The 10506-nt window shown below is 37.5% G+C and overlaps 1 non-coding gene across 1 annotated transcript; it reads right to left on the bottom strand.

Moving 5' to 3' along the window:
• Positions 1 to 9037: 9037 nt before the first annotated feature.
• LOC124899039 lies at positions 9038 to 9143 on the bottom strand. Its single transcript, XR_007056178.1, has one exon. It is a non-coding gene; the product is annotated as a small nucleolar RNA R71 (small nucleolar RNA).
• Between the last annotated feature and the right edge of the window lie 1363 nt (positions 9144 to 10506).

Below are 10506 nucleotides of genomic sequence, written 5' to 3'. Positions count from 1 at the left end.
TTTTAGTTAGTTGGGGCCTGTCCTATAAGCTCATAGTCATTCAGTTTTAGAGGTTTTTTAGACATTATAGTTAGTTATTCAGTATTCAAACATTACAGTTTGTTATCCAGTTTATCAGTACTTTATCTTATTCAGTTAGTTATTTCTATAGACTCATATTGCAGTTTTGAATTCAGTTATTAAAAACTTATGGCATGTTAGTATTCTTCCGTATTTATGATCATGTTATCTAGTGCTCATGGTAGGTACAAGCTCATAGGTTAGCTTGTATTCCCTCAGGACTGTAAGCACCGTGTGACACCCAGGGTGTACTATCGGGCGTTATAAACTTAGTATCAGAGCCTAAGGTATTAAAGTGTCCTAGGAAGTCTAAAAGCCACGTCAAGTAGAGTCTTGTGCATGAGTGTGTAGCACGCTAGACTTATGGAAAAGAGGCTACAAGAAGTTTAGGCAAAGTTTCCCTTCATTCAATATTCATGTCTTGCGAATGATCATGAGCTCAAGTCAAACTCTCAGTATAATCCATTTCTTTCTTTCATTTACAGTGATTATGCTTGTTAAAAAAAATACAAAAGAGTATCAAGAAACCAGCCAACCCCTCAGTTCATCTAGGCAGATCCTCTGGATGAGCATATCTCTCACACAGAATTTAGGGATGTGTTCACCACTCTAGCAAATTCTGTAGCAGCACAGAATGAACAACCAACTGCTATTTCGGCCAACCTAGTGGCTAATACTGCTGCAACTAGAATTTGGGACTTTACTTGGATAAATCCTTATTCCTTCAAGGGATCCAAGTCTGAAGAGGATCCATAGGAATTCTTAGCTATGGTTCAAACGGTAATGGATGCTACGGGGGTACCGTCTAGTGAGAGTGCTGAGTTGGCTGCATATCAGTTGCATGATGTAGCCCACAAATTGTTTAAGCAGTGGAAGGTAGATAGAGGTGTTGATGCAAGACCTATAGAGTGGGAAGAGTTTTCCACAACTTTCTTAGATAGATTCTTCCCATTGGAGTTGAGGTAGGCCAAGGTATTAGAATTTATTAATCTGAGGTAGGGAAGCATAAGAGTGAAGGAGTATTCTCTTAAGTTTATTCAATTAGCTAGATATGCTCCTCATGAAGAAGCTAATAATAAATCCAAGGTGATTAAATTTGTGTCTGGAGTATCTAGTAGTATAGTCAGGGAGTGTGGGACTGCAATGCTGATTAGCGAGATGGACTTATCTAGGTTGATGGTCCATGCTCAATAGATAGAGGAACAGCAGATGAAGGAGAGAGACAGGAAATAAAATGGATAGGTAGCTTTAACTTCTATTAGCCAAAGTTAGAAGGGGGTAATCGTCCCCAATTTCACCAGAGGTCTTCAGCCCCAGCACCTTCTTCATCCAGTTTCCCAGTACCTAAATTTAGAAATGATAATAGGGTTAGAGAACTTGGATCTAAGTCCCAAGGCAGTTTTAGCAGCGCCCGTACAAACCTCTATGTCAGAAGTATGGTAGACACCATTAAGATGAGTGTAGAGCTGACAGTGATGTGTACTTTAGGTGTTGCAAGCTAGGCCATTGGATTCGGGAGTGTTGGGTAGTTTCTCAGAAATGTAGGGAGTTGTGCCAATAAGGCCAGTACCATCAGTCATCAGTTTCATCCGGTCGCCAAACTCAGCAGGGTGCCTCTTCCAATGGTTAACTTTTGAATAAATTATATGCTCTTCAATCTCGATAAGATCAGGAAAATTCTTTTGATGTAGTTGCTGGTACGTTGCAAGTCTTTCACTTACATGTTTATGCTTTAATAGACCATGGAGTTTCTCTTTCTTTTGTAACTCCATATATAACTGTTAATTTCAGAGTCAGTCCTAAAACTTTAGTGGAGCCCTTTTCAGTATCTACTCCAGTGGGTTTTTCCATTGTAACCAGGAAGGATATAGGAACTTTTCGGTCACAATATCTCAGAAAGTTACTTCAATTAATCTCAGAGAGTTAGAGATGATGAATTTCAATGTCATTCTTGGAATGGATTGGATCCACTCATGCTATGCCTCGGTTGATTGTGGAAATAGAATAGTTTGTTTTCAGTTCCCAAATGAACCAGTCCTTGAATGGAGGGGTAGTTCTATAGCTCTTAGGGGTCAGTTGATTTCATACCTTAGAGCGAGAAAGATGATATCCAAGGGATCATTTACCATCTTATTCCACTCAACGACTTAAATTCAGGGACTCCTAGTCTTGAGTCGGTTATAGTAATCAGGGAATTTCCAGATGTGTTCCCTAAAGATCTTCCCAGAGTTCCTCCCAAAAGGGAAATCAAATTCAGAATAGACCTTCTCCCAGATACTCAGCCCATATCTATTCCACCATATAGAATTGCTCCAACCAAACTCAAGGAGTTAAAAAAATAGTTGAAAGATCTTCTAGATAAGGGATTCATCAGACCTAGCGTCTCCCAATGGGGCACACTAGTTCTATTCATGCATAAGAAATATGGTTCTCTCAGAATCTGTATTGACTATCATCAGTCGAACAAGGTCACAGTCAAGAATAAATATCCACTTCCTAGAATCGATGACTTGTTTGACCAACTTTAGGGTGCCAGCTATTTTTCCAAGATAGACCTTAGATCAGGCTATCATCAGCTCAGGGTCAGGGAATGTGACATTTCAAAAATAGCTTTCTGAACTCATATGGTCACTTTGAGTTTCTAGTTATATCCTTTAGTCTTACAAATTCCCTAGCATCCTTCATGGACTTGATGAACCGAGTCTTCAAGTAGTACTTGGACATGTTTGTCATAGTCTTCATTGGTGACATTCTTGTATACTCTCGTAGTAAAAATGATTATGCAGACAATCTCCGAATAGTGTTGCAGAATCTTAGAGCCTATTAGTTGTTTGCTAAATTCAGTAAGTGTGAATTTTGGCTAAGATCGGTAGATTTCCTTGGCAATATTATTTTTGGTGATGGCGTTAGAGTTGATCCCCAAAAGACTGAGGCGATAAGAAACTGCCTAGACCTATCTCTCCATTAGATATCAAGGGTTTTTTGGACTTAGTTGGCTATTACCGTTGGTTTGTTGAAGGATTTTCTTATATTACATCCTCTATGTCCAAATTGACTCAGAAGAAAGTTAAGTTTCAGTGGTCAGATTCCCACTAGAAAAGTTTTCAGGAGTTGAAGACTCGCTTACCTCAACCTCAGTTCTTACTTTGCCAGATAGTTTAGATAGATTTGTTGTGTACTGTGATACATCCAGAGTAGGTTTAGGTTGTTTCCTTATGTAGAGAGGTAGGGTCATAGCCTATTCCTCCAGGAAACTTAAACCTAATAAGAAGAATTATCTGACTCATGACCTTGAGCTAGCAGCTGTAGTATTTGCCTCAAAATTTAGAGGTATTTTTTGTATGGGGTGCATATAGATGTGTTCACAGATCACAAAAGCCTTCAATATGTGTTCTCTTAGAAGATTTAAATTTGCATTAGAGAAGGTGGTTAAATTTATTCAAGGATTATGACATAAGTGTTCTGTATCATCCGGTCAAGGCCAATGTAGTGGCTGATGCTCTAAGTAGATTGTCTATGGGTAGTGTTGCTCATGTTAAGGGTGGTAAGATGAAGTTATCTCAGAAATTTCACCATCTTTCCTTTCTAGGTGTCTGCTTAATTGATTTAGCAAAAGGTAGTATATGGGTACAAAGTACCTTAGGATCATCTTTAGTTTTTGAGGTAAAGAAAAAGCAGGACAGAGATTCCAGTTAAGTTAAGTTGAAGGAATCAGTCAGAGATCAGAAAGTTAAGGTTTTCTCCCAATGAGAGATGGCATTTTGCATTGTCAGGGTAGATTCTGTATGCCTAGTGTAGATGATTTAAGGCATCGAATTCTTGCAGAAGCGCATTGTGTGCATTACTCCATTCATCCAGGAGCCACTAAGATGTACCACGATTTGTGGGAGATCTATTAGTGAAGTGGGATAAAGAGGGATATTACAAAGTTTGTAGCTAAGTGCTCTACATATTAACAGGTTATGATTGAGCACCAAAAGCCTAGTGGGTCCATGCAGGAGTTTAATATTCCTACGTGGAAATGGGAAGAAGTAAACATGGACTTCGTGATAGGTTTGCCTCGTACTTGTCATCAACATGATTCTATTTAGGTTATCGTAGATAAGATGACTAAATCAGCTTATTTCTTTCCAGTCCATATCTCTTATTCAGCCGAGGACTATGCCAAACTCTATCTTAGAGAGTTGGTTAAGTTGCACGGTGTTCCCTTATCTATCATCTCATATAGAGGTACCCACTTTTTCTCTTACTTCTGGAAAGCTTTCTAAAAGAGTCTTAGTACCCAAGTCCATCTCAGTACAACTTTCCACCCTCAGACATATGGTCAAGTAGAAAGGACCATTCAGACTCTTGAGAATATGCTAAGAGCATGTGTAGTTAATTTTAAAGTTAGCTGGGATGACCACTGCCTTTGATCGAATTTGGATATAATAACAGATTCTAGTATAGGTATGGCTCAATTTGAAGCTCTCTATGGGCGGAGATGTAAATCTCTAATTATTTGGTTTGAAGTGGGTGAGGCTGCAGTAGTAGGGCCTGACGTGGTGTCTGATGCATTAGAGAAGGTTCAGTTAATCATAGAAAGGATTAGGCCTACCTAGAGCTGACAGAAATCAAATACGGATGTGAGTAGAAAGGATCTTGAGTTTGAGATCAATTATTTTATATACCTGAAAATCTCTCGTATAAAGGGGGTGAAGAGGTTTGACAAGAAAGGGAAACTTAGTCCCTGATATGTCGGTCCTTTCAAAATTCTCAATCGTTTCAACAAAGTAGCTTATGATCTCGAGTTGCCTTCAGATCTTACCTCAGTACACTCAGTATTTCATGTCTCATTGTTAAAGAAGTGTATTAGCAATCCAACTGTATTTATTCCCTTAGAAAGTGCAGATATTCAGAACAGTCTTCCCTATGAGGAAGTTCCAGTCAAAATTCTTGATCATCATGTTCGTAGACTAAGGAACAAAGAAGTTCCACTAGTCACAGTTCTTTGGCGGAATCATTCCATTCATAAATCCACTTGAGAAACAGAAGCAGATATGCAGACCAAGTACCCTCATCTTTTCTCTGCGGGACCATATTCAGTAAAAGTACTAATCTTCTTAAGATTTCTCTCTATCATGATTAGTTTTAGTTACACATCATGTTCATGTTAGTCATGAATTCATAAGTCCGTTCATTCATACATTCCATGCATCAGGTATGCACGTTCAGTGTATAGCTCAGTCCATCAGTTTTCCTCAGCTTAACCAATCTCATTTGAGGATAAATGATCCCAAGAGGGAGATATTGTAATACCCTGTAGTTCCTTAGCATGATTTAAGTCCCAATGCATTAGTATTCGTATATAAAAATTTTAAATACTCATTAATTTATAGTTGGGAGCCTGCCATTGCATAGGAAATTCAATTATCTTTCCAAAGATATAAAATTAGCCTAAATCCAATAACTGAGTAAGAAGTTATGACTATTTTAAGTTTCAGTCATAAAACCTTATCATTTTAACCCTTAGCGAATCATGGAGTAGGCTAATTTCCCATTTGGACAATTCCAGTGAGGGTCCACGATCATGGTGCATCGCGCTATAGGCCAAATCAATATTTGGCAATTTTCAGCTTCTCTCCGTGATTCCACCGCATTGCGGTGAGCTTCCAGGTCACAAAAAAAGTGGCAACGCAATTATACCACGTTGTGCCACTATGCAGATTCCCAATTGTCCTATTCCAGTGGCTTGGCGAGATGGTGACGCATCGCGCCAAGGGTGAAAATTGGGATTTTTTCCACTTTTGTGATTTTAAATTTCAAGGGCCGTTTGGTCTTTTTTCCTGACCCAAAATCTGCCTAAACACGGGATTTAACCCTAAGAGAGCATTATTTTCTCACTTTTGCATTGTTCTCTCAAATTAAAATCAACTCTCTTCAAGCACAAGAACCCTAACCCTAAAGAATCAAGGTCAATCCCAAGAACTGCTCCAAGAACTTTAAGAAATTCATCTACTAAGGTATGTTAGATGTTCATCCATGGATTCCTTTCATCCATGGAGTCCAAGTAACCCTTTTAAATTATAAAATTGTGATCTTTTCAAGTTATTTGAATTTAATTTATGATTTCACCCATGAATCTCCATGTACTATTGATTTTATTCCCTGAAATCATTGTTATTATTCAATACTCCATATTTTTATATTATTATTTATTGAATTAAACCATGATTTAGTACTATTCATGTTGAACTTGTGCTTTTACCACAAGTTCCCTATCATTCCCATGATTTGACTAAAGTATGAACTACAAATGTTTGACAAAATGCCTATAAGAATAAATGTTTAAAAAAAGCCTTCATGTTATACCCTCTAAGTTTTGGTGTCATTTGATTATTATTGCTTTTGTGTCCAGGTGGTGTGAATACCCAAAAACCATAGTTGTTTATTTAGTCTAGTCTCAGTGTGTTACAGAACAGTCAAGTATTTCAGTGTCTTTCAGTTGGGAGTAGGATTTAGCATCGAGCGAGTGTAGGTATGGCAGATTCCCTATCAGATTGGCAAAGTTTCTAGTAGCATTCTCTATACTCTAGAACTACGTAGCCAGCGCATGATATGAGAAGTAACCCGTCAGATTAGGCTTGATTATCTCACAGGGGGCACCCATCAGTTTAGGCTTGACAACCTTAGTCCTTTGGACGATATATCAGTTTAGTAGATCCACACAGCTAGTATTAGTATCCGTTGCACGATATTAACATCCTTCCAACTGGGGTTACAGGTTGGACCTCGATTAGCAAAGATTAGGGTGTGTCGGTTAGATGATACCTACCACAGTCTCAGTCATAGTCGCAGCTACAGTCTCAGTTTAGTTATTCAGTCTTAGTGTTGTTTGACCAAAGCATACAAATTTTAGTTATTTCAGTTTACAGAGTTTACTCAGTTCATGTTATATGCTTGGTCATGCATCCTCAGTATCTATAGATTTCACGTATCTTCAGCATTTTTAGACTTTCATGCATACTCAGTATTTATAGATTCTCCATATTTGTAGTATCTACAGATTCCATGATTTCTATTCAGTATTCCATGCTTTACCTGTATATTTAGATTATTATTAGTCCAGATCATGAAACCATGCATATCAGTACTTTCAAAGTACTGATCGCATACCTTTCTTTTGTGCTATGATATATCATATCATAGGTTCATACAACCAGTTTCTGGATCACACTTAGACTCTCAGACTATCAATAGTAAGGTAGCAGTTGTGAGTCCTCATTATTCAAGGATGAATTATTTTATTTCATGCTTTCAGTTTAGTAGTTAGTTGGAGTTAGTTGGGGCCTGTCCCATCAATTCACAGTCATTTAGTTTTAGAGGCTTTTCAGACATTAGATTTAGTTATTCAGTATTCAGACATTATAGTTAGTTATCCAATTTATCAGTACTTTATCAGATTCAGTCAGTTATTTCTATAGACTTGTATTTTAGTTTTGAATTCAGTTATTAAAACCTTATGGCATGTCAGTATTCTTTCGTATTTATGATCATGTTATCTAGTGCTCACAACAAGTACTAGCTCATAGGTTATGTTGTAGTCTCTCGAGACTGTAAGCACCATGTGACACCCAGGGTGTACTCTCGGAGCGTTACATTTTTAGTTGTAATTTGTGATTGGAACTTTGGGATTATTCTTAATTTGTTATCAATGGATGCATTGGTTGTTACCTTGGGTATATCTCTTTTCTCAAATATCTATCTTGGGGTTATGCTTGAGTAGGGTGTTAAGTGCATGGGTGTTGATTGTTAGTCTAAATTATTCATCATTGATGTTGGGTTTTGTTATTATTCTGTAGTTGAGTTGATAATTATGGGTGAAATCCCCAATTGAATTGGATCCCACATCATCCTTGAAAGAGGGATGTGGGTGATGAGTAGTAGTGAACAACTATTTGATACTAGTTACTTCCTTAGTATTATCTTAGAAATAAGGATGTTTTGCGATGTAGCTTGATTGATTGGCATCATCCTAAAAATAGGGATGCTAAGTTGAGGTTTTGGATTGGTTAAATGGGGACACTCATGAGGTATTCGAAATCATCCATGAGTAAAACTTGGTGCATTGTTGAAGACTCACACTAAGAGTTAAAATCTAGCCTACCCAAACCTTTGACTAAGAAATGGACTGGCCCTCAAACATCCATACATGTACAACCCGTAGGATAAGTATAACCCCAGGACTCTTTTATCATTGGAGTTTTAATCTAACATTATTTATCTCGATTAGTATTACAAGTTAATTTTTTTCAAACAACATTTTTAATCATACCCCCAATTTAATTTATGTTTTTCTTTAAGTCTACATTGCGGGTGAACACCTAGTAACTTTCAACATACATAGGACTTGATGACTAAATTACACTCTTCATGGATTTGTCCCAAACCTAAGTTGTGTTATTATATTGATAATGATCGCCTTGCACCAATATAATGGTGTAAGTTGAGCGTTATAAAAAATGACGCCGTTGCCGGGAAGTGAAACTTGGTTTTTATTTGTGTGGTATTGATAGTAACTTTGGGTTTACCCGTAATGGTATTTATTTAATTTGTTTTCTGTTTTTGTTTTTTTATAGGTTATTTTAATAGTGTCCACGACACAATGAATGAACATGGAAGCAATTCCAGGACCTTTGATGGACCCCTTGATGATGAAGACCATCTCCATAATGCTGGGCATACTAGTGCCATCCACATCCCACTGAATGAAGGGAATGGGGTATTCCACGTCATGAGTGTGATGATCCAAGAGTATGTGCCTCGTTTAACATTGCTCATATTATACAAGAGTTCATTCGGTTGGGGCTTTTTCCATTCTCTATAATGGGCCAAGCAGTGTTTTGGTTGATGTGTCTACCCGCCGGGTCCATTACATCTTGGGTCAAACTTATCAATGATTTCTTGGATCCATACTTCCCTCCCTCGAAGATGTTGCAATTTTGGGAAAAAATTACTAATTTTTGTCAACTTAATGGGGAACCTCTACATGAAGTATGGGAAAGATTTAATGAAAAACCTGTGTAATGCCTTAACCACAAAGTTCCGGAGAAGATGATTCTCTAAATATTCTAAAGGGATTTGGACTAACTAAGCAAAACTATGGTAGACAATGTGGCCAGTGGGTCAGTTGTGAGATTGTCATATGGAGTGGCCGACTTTGCTTGAGCAAATCCTAAAGAAAAATATGGGGTGGCTCATTCGGGATACTGAGGTATCCACGGTTTCTCCTACCACCTTGATTATGAATAGATATCAAAGAAATAAAGATAAAGAGAGGGAGGAAAATATGGCCCAAATAATAACACAATTGGACCTTCTTACAAAGCATGTGATGGGTGCACCCCGCAAAAGAGGTCTATGCCATGGTATTCAAAGGGTATGATGAATATGAGTCAAAGGCCCTTGATGAAGAAACAAAATACTTGGAAAACTATTTGGGGGGTTCCCGCCCGATCTATCAAAGGCAAGGTGGGAACAAAGGCTGGAACGATCGTGATCGAGAGAGGGAATATCATTGTAGAGATTAGAGAGATAAAAAAAGAGTATGATATGTATGTTCCCCTAATGACTGAGTGAATATCAAGGAGTCAAATCCCATAGATCTAGAAAAGTTCAAAATCATAATCAACCTCCGGCCTTATTGGGTATCAACATATCATCATAGTGTCCTCTAGCCTTGCTGGGTATCATTATCATCATAACAGTATCCTTCGACCTTGTTGGGTATCAATATCATCATAACAGTATCCTCCAGCCTTGCCAAATATCAATATCATCATAATAGGTGCACGGACAAAAGTTGTGGCTAAAAGAGCATAAATCCATAAGTTTGTTGCCCAGAATGAACTTTGGGACTAAATCATTATAAAAATATAAAAAAGGTTGAAATAATAGTGTCAAGTCAGGGACCAAAATCTATCTCGGTGAAATCTTTAATACAATATTTTTAACGTGTTGGAAACGTATAAATGTTCCATTTAGTAAGGCAATTATTATAGAAAAGAAATTCATTATTAAGGTGAAAAGTGAGTTTTAACCCTTATTAGGAAAATAGTGATGAGGTCGTATTTCAGCTTGGATCACATCAATACCGATATAATAATCATGAATGTATTGAATCTATGCATGCCATCACTAGTACAGTCAATGAAATCGTAAGCAACATAAATATATAGGTATCCATATTCTACAATCGTATCCTTTACAAAGATACATACTTCCCGGATATCTAACCAATATGATAACACGACCCTAGCCCCAATAATATGTCCGGAATAATCACAACATCATAATCACGGCCTTAGGCCCTTACACATATCCGAAACTCATATCGATTATCATATTTATAATCCATAGCATATATATATATAATCATCTCACATATAGGAGGCATCTCACATCTAG

The sequence above is a fragment of the Capsicum annuum genome, chromosome 5 (genome assembly GCF_002878395.1).
Source record: "Capsicum annuum cultivar UCD-10X-F1 chromosome 5, UCD10Xv1.1, whole genome shotgun sequence".
NCBI lineage: Eukaryota > Viridiplantae > Streptophyta > Magnoliopsida > Solanales > Solanaceae > Capsicum > Capsicum annuum.
The sequence above is the reverse complement of the archived record's forward strand: the minus strand, read 5'-3'. Positions and strand labels throughout refer to the sequence as shown.